The 8,967-nt window shown below is 41.6% G+C and overlaps 1 long non-coding RNA gene across 1 annotated transcript; it reads left to right on the top strand.

Moving 5' to 3' along the window:
* The first annotated feature begins 2,410 nt into the window (after positions 1–2,410).
* LOC148210209 (uncharacterized) lies at positions 2,411–6,987 on the top strand. The gene is made up of 3 exons (XR_015792393.1): positions 2,411–3,074; positions 3,162–3,201; positions 6,678–6,987. It is a non-coding gene; the product is annotated as an uncharacterized LOC148210209 (long non-coding RNA).
* The last annotated feature ends 1,980 nt before the right edge of the window (positions 6,988–8,967 follow it).

Raw genomic sequence — 8,967 nt, 5'->3', positions numbered from 1 at the left:
GTAGAACTGCAACCTCGAACTACATGGATCTGGCAGAACTCTTAGACAGTTACTCTCAACATAAAGCAGAAGAACAACTCAAAAGAAGAGAGAACTCTTGAGAAAGGAGGAAGAACTCAAAATGAGAAATGCTTGGATATCTCAAAATGATTGAAAACAACAACTATATATAGTTGTGATCTAAATGTGTAACATCTCTCCCAATAAACTTAAACACATATAAAGTTACGATTGTGCAACTTTGTAACTTTAACCAAATAAAGGAAAAAACTTCTTATTTAAAAGATAACTTCATCTTTAGTAAAATGAAGAAACATAACAACTAAAGAAATAAATAAACAATTGATAAACAAAATGAAACAAAATTCACAACGTATATGTAAATTAAAAGTTACAAATTTAATTTCCGGATATTAAATTGTTTATGAATATTTAAAATTTCACTTTGTTTCACTCTTTAAAAATCCAACACATATACATATCAATATGTTTCCTCCCATTTAATTTTTGTGGTTCTCAACAAAACCTTTATCTCAAATTGTCTATTGCATACTACCCTTAATTATTTCATAAACAATTCATAACTCATTGCATGTTCATTTCAGCACAACTAAGGCTTAATATCACAACTCCTATGTTTTTGTTAAATTTCCAGATAGTTTTAGTTAAACTAGAAACATATAATTAAAAGAAAAGAAGAACATGTAAAGTTTTGGTCGAAAGATGTTTATTTAAAAGTGTGAGAGTGGATAAAGGAAGTACTAGGGATAAATTCTTATACTTGTGGACTCGTTGGGGCACTGCAAGATATACTTTTAGGAAAGACTAAGATTTTACAATTTTTTTTAGTACAATAAATTGGGAGTATGGGGGTTTAACCTCTCAACTAATGAGTAGGTGTCAATTATCGTTGAATTAAGCCCATGGTCGCAGTAATTTATAGAATTCAAATAGTTTGTGGATATACATCAAGGGTAGGGGTAGATTGAAGAAACTGAAAAGACCAAAAAGTCCTTGTCATTGGTGAGGGCCCGTTTAGTTGATGCTTATCTCATTCCACTGTCACAGTAACATTGCCACCGTGGTTTGTTATTAAACAAAGAAGTGTCTGTTGTTAACCTCCATCTCAGTCAAATATCTGAACATTTATGAGCCTCAGTCTCAATAAATATTAACATTTATGAGCCTCATTCTCAGCAAATGTCATCGCAAATCATAGCAAAATATCTTCCATTTATGACAGCAAAGTGTCCTTTCATTCAAAGGCTTATTTTGGAATGATTTTGGTCAAGTCATGGCTTAATCCTTCCCAAATACTTACTTGCTATAAAGCACAGACACTTTATATTAGGCAAAGTATCCATGTCAGACGCGTGTCGGACATGCTCTGAATATGGGGTCAATGTCGGCATCTATAGTGGTTTGCATTGGGTGTCGCACTTCCATTTTGAGGTCAATGTCAATATCTACAGTGATCTGTACTAGTGTTGCATTTTCATTTTGGGATAAATGTTGGTAGCTACAAAGGAAATACCTATAATGTCTTCCACAACTAACTTGTTCCTATGATTTTTGAGCACAATCGTGACCTATAATAATGAACTTAAGGGGAAAAGAGGGGGAATGTAAATTCAGGGGCTAAGTTGCAAACTCCAACAAGAATGAGAAGGGGAGAGAGAGAAGCAAACAGAAAGAAAATTGAATAAGACTAAGAGAAAAGCAAACAAGAAGAAAATTGAATAAGACTAACCCCAGTTCACGCCCAAGCCAAAGGTAGTAGATACCAAAGAGCTTTTGCAATCATGACAAGACCTAATGTGTAGGAAATTACAGATAATAAAACAAATTTTCATGCTTTCACATCATTGATCTCAAACACCTTAAAAGTCGTGGTCTGAGTGATTTGTTTTGGTCTCAACTACCATCATATAGAAATGCGATTAGTATAGAATTCACTATTGCCAAATGATAATCACTTAAGTAACATATGCACACTGTATATGTAACGCCCCACGTTCTCTGGCTTGTTTATTTTAAGATGTCAATTGGGTCTTTAGATTTTTCCCCGAAGCTGATCATTTAAATTCTTGGATTTCCTATTTTGGAGTCCTAATTTTGGGTAAATTAGAATTAAGTTTATTTTCATTGGATTAAGATAAATTAAGTTTTCGAATTTTTGAGAGAAAATGTTATTTAAATCTGAATTCAAAGTTTTGGAAATTTAATTTTTCCATTTTAGATTTTTATTCTCGGGTTTTAAAAATTAAGTTAATCTTTTAAATAAATTTTCCAAAACATTTTAAATGAGTTTTCTTTTTGGAAAAGAATTAGGAAAATCCCCCTTTACTTTAGCCTATTTTGTTGGTTTATTTTTGGATTATTTTGTTTGTAGGAAAAAAAAAAGAAAAGAAAAGAAAGGAAAACAAATAAAAAAACCCCAGCTTCCATCTTATTCTTCTCCTCCTTCTTCCCTAACACTCCCAGCCGCCCCCCACCCAACCCAGTTTTTCCTGCAGCCGGCGCTCCTCTAACAGCAACCGAACGACAACACGAAGCTGCAGATCTACGACAGGATTCTTCGATCCACAACAACTCACCAGCTTGAGCGTCTACAGCAGTTGCGATGGATTCCTCCGACGAAATCTATAGCACCAACGCCCAATACCCACCGGAAATGAAGCAGACCACGCCGGCGTTCCTCGAACAGCAGCAGTGTCGATCTTCGGCGGTGGCGCAACCTTGTTCAGGCGTGATTTTTAGCGTCGATTGTAGAAGTCCGAGACGGCGACCACAGATTCGACGGTGCTGCAGCCTCAACCGCGTCCTACCAGCGGCGTCTTCGACAGATCTGTCGAACCCACGGCGGCCAGAACTCATTTCGACGAGCAGTGGCACTCGGAACCCCGCAACAACCCCCCCTCGTGAACGAAGTGGATTTGCGAAGATTTCTTCGTTTCGACGACTTTTAGCGGTGACCCACGCTTGAACGAAGTTGATTTCATGGTGTCCACCTCCTCCAACATCTATTCGGCGCTTACCCAACATGTTCGCTATCTTTCACCGAGGTTCAATGGGTAACAGCCTATTTGAACACCCTTTTAGATTCAATTTGATTAGCCGAAACTAAGTTGTAACTTGCTAAATTTTCTTTATGTGTCTAGGTTTCGAGCCAACGCAAAGGCTAGGAGCTTGTAGGCGTGGGTAAGTAGTACTAGAGGCAGGTGTGTGAGTGATTGTGTGTTGATGGTATCGAATAAGTCTTTGTGATGTTGTTTTTTCATTACTTTAAACTTGCATGTCCACTTTTATTAATCGATGCAGACTTTGTGTCTTGTTGTGCTTGACTCTAAAAATGATCCTATTATATTTGTCAAGGTTGGACTTGGCTTTCTTAATTGTTGACTGATGTTACTAAGCTAGATTAGTTGTGGTTAGCTAGAATGTTGTGAGGCATCCATTGGATCTTACGTTTTATAAGTGTGACTGGTGTGTCGATTTTATGAGATATGTTGACTAATCCTTTATGGCTATTCCTAGTTTGATAATATGTACGGGCTTGTTCTGGGTTAGTGTTATTGCATGATCTCTGGACATAATGCATGTATTATACTTGTCGGTTAAAATATGTTGGCTTTGCTTCATCTTTGAGGATGATAGAAAGTGGTGTGTTGTTGCTAAACATGTGAGTAGAATGCCTAATATTATGGAAAGACTGATTGTGGTAATGTTTGACTTGATATAAACATGTTGGATTTTCTTGCTGTGACTAACATGATGGGATGTCTTGTGCTATGATCCTTATTGACAAATATGAAGGGGATGTCAGTGTTAGTTTGATACAAAAAAGATATTGGATGAGTGTTAGGGCCCTAAGTGAAAAAGGTCGGGGGCTGATACGTCGCTATTGGGTGTCGAGGCTTCGGGTACAAAAGGTCGGGGGTCAGCATGATGAGTCTTTTTTATGATGAGTATTGGGTCTTGACGCGATGGCGGATATGGACCAATACGCTAAGTAGTCGTCCAGGCCTTGGGTACAAAAGGTCAATGGTTGATGCACAGTTTGAGGCCTCGGGGGCAAATGGTCGAGGCTGTTACATCACTACTGGGTCTCGAGGCTCCGGGTGCAAGAGGTCGGGGGTCAATAGGCCAGTCTTGGTAGAGATGAGTGTCGAGGCTCCGGATACAAAAGGTCGGGAGTCGGCATGATGAGTCTATTTGATGAGTAATATTGGGTCTTGACGTGGTGGCAGTCAAGGACCAATATGCTGAGTAGTCGTCAAGGCTTTGGGTACAAAAGGTCAAGGGTCGATGCACAGTTCAAGACCTCAAGTATAAAGGTCAAAGTCAAACACCGAGCTTTTGAAGAGGAGTGTCGAGGCCTTGGGTACAAAAGGTCAAGGGCCGATACGATTCGAAGAGTTAGACTTGGAGGACTAACATAGTGTGATGGGATTGAGTTAGGTTGGAGGAGCTAGTGATCAACGAGATGTGTGGTCAAAGTTACGTGCGTCATGATACCTTGTATGCTTGCGTGTGTGTATTGATAACCGTTATGACCTATCGTTGCATGGTTACAAGTTATCGTATTTTGATGTTAGTTGTGATTACAAGCATGCTGTTTGTGTACAGTTAGTGAGGACTACTGTAACGCCCCGAGTCCCTCAGGTTAGTTAGTCTCGAATCAGGAGATTTTTTTTTCTTCTCATTTAATTTTAAATTGATTGTTAATTAAATTTATCTATATTATCGGGCTCTAAACTCCAATTTAAATTGATAATTACCGTACTCCGTATGTTGGCTCTTGTTTTAAGGGGAATGGACTCCTTTTCTCTTGGGCTTGGATTTGTTGGGCCTCCATTGAGGTAATTTGGTTTTAAAACAAAACAAAAAGAAAAATAAAACCCTAGTCCAAGCCCTTTTTCTTTCTCTTCTTCTTTCTTCTACCCTAGGCCCCCCCCCCCCGATTTCTTCTTCATTTTCCAACCCCGCCGCCCCCCTTCTCTCGTTTTCCGGCAGCTCCTCCGGCACCTTGACGCAGCACCGGTTGCTAGCCACTTCGAACGGAACGACGACACCCACGGCGGCGGCGACGCAACACAAATCGACGTGAAGCAATTTCTGACGGCGACCCGGTGTGCAGCTCCTCCGACAGCGTCCGTCTTCGGTTCCGGCGACATCCAGCAGGTTGTGCGACTCGTCCTCTGGTGTTTCTGCGTGCAAGGCCGCGGCGCTCCTCCGCGAACGGCAAGTTCGACGAGAGGCGCGCGGGTTCTGCAGCAAATCCGGCGATACCCAGCAGCGGCGGAGCGTTCCCCGGTGGTCTGAAACGAACCAGCACCGCTCCTCCTCGCGGCGGCACACGGCGACGGGTCAGATCCGTGGCGGCGCACGGCGAACGGGTTGTTACAGCGGTGAACCGGCGGGATCAGTACGTTACAGCAGTGTTTAGGACGGTTGGCGGTGACCCACATCCGTTCGAAGCTTGATTTAGGCTACCCACACCTTGGCGAGCTAGATCTAGGTGACCCACATCTATACGAAGTCGGTTTTGGTGGTAATGCGTCGTTCGAACCCTTTTAGAGTTGATTTCGAAGGCTAAATAGCGTACGTAACGTGCTGTATTTTCTTTTTTGGTGTGCTTAGGTGTGAGGTCGACGCAAAAACTTAAGGGCGCGGTTGTGTGTAAGTAGACAAGGGGCGTGTGCGTGTATTAATGTATGCGAAATGGTCTCTAACGTGCTGATTTTGTAGCGATTTATGCAAATTCTTTTACGTCATTGTGCTAATTAATTCTCGTTGTGTTAGTCGATATACTTGGAGTTGTGTTGGATGTTTGTCGATGAAAATGGTGAGGATTTCTGCTTGCTAAACTGTTGAGTATTGTTGTGGAAATGTTGGTTGCCTGGATATGCATGTTTTGTTCGGCGTGTTTTGTGAGCTATTATCCTTACTAATACTTGTTAAATAATGATGTTGGATATCGAGCATGATTGAGTTATTATCTCGTTTTTAAAAGTTGTCTATGTTGTGGAAACATGCTGAATTGTACTTGTGAGTTGAAAGATGCAGGGTTGGTGGTGTAAGAAAGTTTATGGTAAGACTCTGGTGAAATGTTGGATTCTTGGATGGAATGAAAGAGTGGGTGTCAGGGCCTCGGGTATAAATGGTTGGGGGCTGATACGTCATTAATGGAGTGAATGAGTGAGTGTCAGGGTCTCGGGTATAAATGGTCGAGGGTCGATACGAGGAGTCCTTTGGAAGGAAGACTGTTGGGGCCTTGGGTATAAATGGTCAAGGGCCAATAGATGGTGAAGTCATCGGGGCCTCAGGTATAAATGGTCGAGGGCCGATGCAGCAGTGTCGGGGCTCTGGGTATAAATGGTCAGGGGCCGACTCTACTCGAAGGAGATAACTGTGGAAGGTTAGGATAACTGTGATGAGCGTAGAGGTACTTGTGATGTTAGGGAGACTAGAGGTTGGTTGTTAACGTGCTTCCTGGTTGTGGTTGTCACTAAATTTTATGGAATGTGTTTATGTTTGAATGCATAATGTATTGAAAAGCATGACATACGAATGTTTCTTGATATAGTTGAGCATGATGTGTGTGTGTGTTGGTGAGGGTTACTTACGGAGTATATTTTATATACTCACCCCCCCTCCTACGATGATTGTTTCAGGTGAAGGGCTCGGGAGCGACCATGGTGATGGGACGGAGGAGACATGACGAGCGAGGACCATAAGCTGCTTAGTTACTCCATGTTTAGTTTAAGTCATTGATTAAGGCCTTATGTTATGGCCAATAACAATTTGTTCGTATTTGAATAATTGGAAGTTTCACCCTTGTTGTTAGTTTCATTTCGGGTTAGGTGCCTATTTCAGTTTTATTCCATTCATTGAGTTTGGCCTAGTTTGAATAATAAACTTGCCTCGTGAAGTGGTCCACGGATGTTGTTGAATGATATTCTATGGGATTGATTTATCGTTAAATTGATGCGAATTGGAACTCGATTTTATATATTTGTTTGCATAGGGAGTTGGCAGGACGTATTTGGGGTTAAGTTTAATTAGTTGGGTAGTTAACGTGACCTAGAAGTGTGTGGGAAATTCTGGGTCGTTACAACTACTAACGGGCCTTGTGGTCGGGGTTACTTTGACTTCATGTGTGGGTTAATGAGTGTTATGATTTATTGATGCATGTATGTCAGTTTAATATTTTGTCACGAATGTTGCATGCTGAGTCTGTTGTTTGCGTGTAGTTAGAGAGGGCTGCTTATGGAGTATTTATGTACTCACCCCCCCCTCTGCAATTATTGTTTCACGTGAGATTATGGGTTACGATAATGGTGATGGTGCGGAGGAGACTCGAGAAAAATGACCATAACTAGCTTTCGTTAAGTTTTAACTTGTATAAAATTGGTTGTTAGGAGTTCTTGTTGATTTAGTTTATGTCCTCTATTTTGAGCATTGATTTGTGTAACGCCCCGAGTCCCTCAGGTTAGTTAGTCTCGAATCAGGAGATTTTTATTTAATTTTAAATTAAACTTTAAATTAAATTTATATATATCGGATTCCGCGTGATTGGTTTTATCTTAGGTTGGGATGAGTTTTTTTCCTTCTTTTGGGCTTGGTTATGTTGGGCTTTTAGTTTGGGTTAGTTTGGTTTTAAAACAAAGGAAAAGAAAACTAATAAAAACAAAAACAAAAAAAAAACCTAAGTTTACTTTCTTCCCCTCCCTTTGTTGCCCTAGCTGCCACCCACCCCTCTTCTTCTTCTTGTTCACCGGCGACGGTACCACTCTGATGGCGGACGACTCCTCACGCAGCAGCGCACGTGGTAGCAGCAAACTCCGACGTCCCTCTCTGAGGCGGTGCGACGAAACTCACGCGATTTCAGCCCCCACCCGCGTTGTTGAACGGATCTGTTGGAGTTCGACGGCCGATGACAAGCTCTGATCAGAACCGGCGGCGCGACAGCACTCCTGCAGCAGTCTACGACAGTCTGAGTTTCGATCCGGTGGCGGCGTGTTTTCCTTCGGAACCCGACGGTATCAGCGGCTGCCAATAAGATCTGGAAAGTCTCCGACAAACCAGCAGCGTTTTCGTTCAGATCTGACGTCCCACTAGCAAACGACGATCAGCTGTAGTCTTCTCTTCTATCCACGACCCCTCAACGACCCACGAACCCGCGACCAGCACTTGAATCAACGCTTCGGTGACCCGTTTTGTGTTCCCAACGTGAGCAGTAGTATTCCGGCGCATTTTGGCTTAGACCCATACCAAATCGGAGCTCGATTCATGATACTCATCCTTGTTTGAAGCTAGAATTAAGTTACCCACACCTATACGAAGTCGATTTTGTGGTAATGGGTCGTTTGAACCCTCTTAGAATTGATTTCGAAGGCTGAATCGTAAATGTCACTTGCTGTTTTTTTCTGTTTTAGTGCCTAGGTGTGAGATCGACGCAAAACTTAGGGGCGCGGCTGTGTGTAAGTAGACAAGGGGCGTGTGCGTGCGTTAATGTGTGTTAGTTGGTTTCTAATGTGCTGTTTTGTGATGCTTAATATTGATTTTGATGCGCTATTGTGCTAGGTAACTCTCGTTTGTGTTAATCTGTATACTTGGTGTAGTGTTGAATATTCGTCGGTGATAATGGTGGAATTTTGCCTTGTTAAACTGCTGAGAATTGTTGTGGGATGATGTCTGTTTACAAAGGATGCGCGTTAAAATGGAATTATTGCGATTATGCTTTCTTATGATGTGGGTGTGCTAGTATAGTTTATATAAATGTTTCTTTATGATGTGAGCGTGCTGGTTGAGCATATATAAACGTTTCTTTATGACGCAAGCGTGCTGGTCTGAGTCATATTATTTTCTTATAAGGTGTGGGTGTAATAGAAACATATTTTCGGACCCTGTTTGCAGGCTAGGGGTTGATGTGGAATGGGTTATGAAAAGGAACGTTGGATT

This window comes from Momordica charantia (assembly GCF_013281855.1).
Source record: "Momordica charantia cultivar OHB3-1 chromosome 7 unlocalized genomic scaffold, Mcharantia_2.0 BLBB01000007.1, whole genome shotgun sequence".
Classification (NCBI taxonomy): domain Eukaryota; kingdom Viridiplantae; phylum Streptophyta; class Magnoliopsida; order Cucurbitales; family Cucurbitaceae; genus Momordica; species Momordica charantia.
This window is presented reverse-complemented; position numbering and strand designations above follow the sequence as displayed.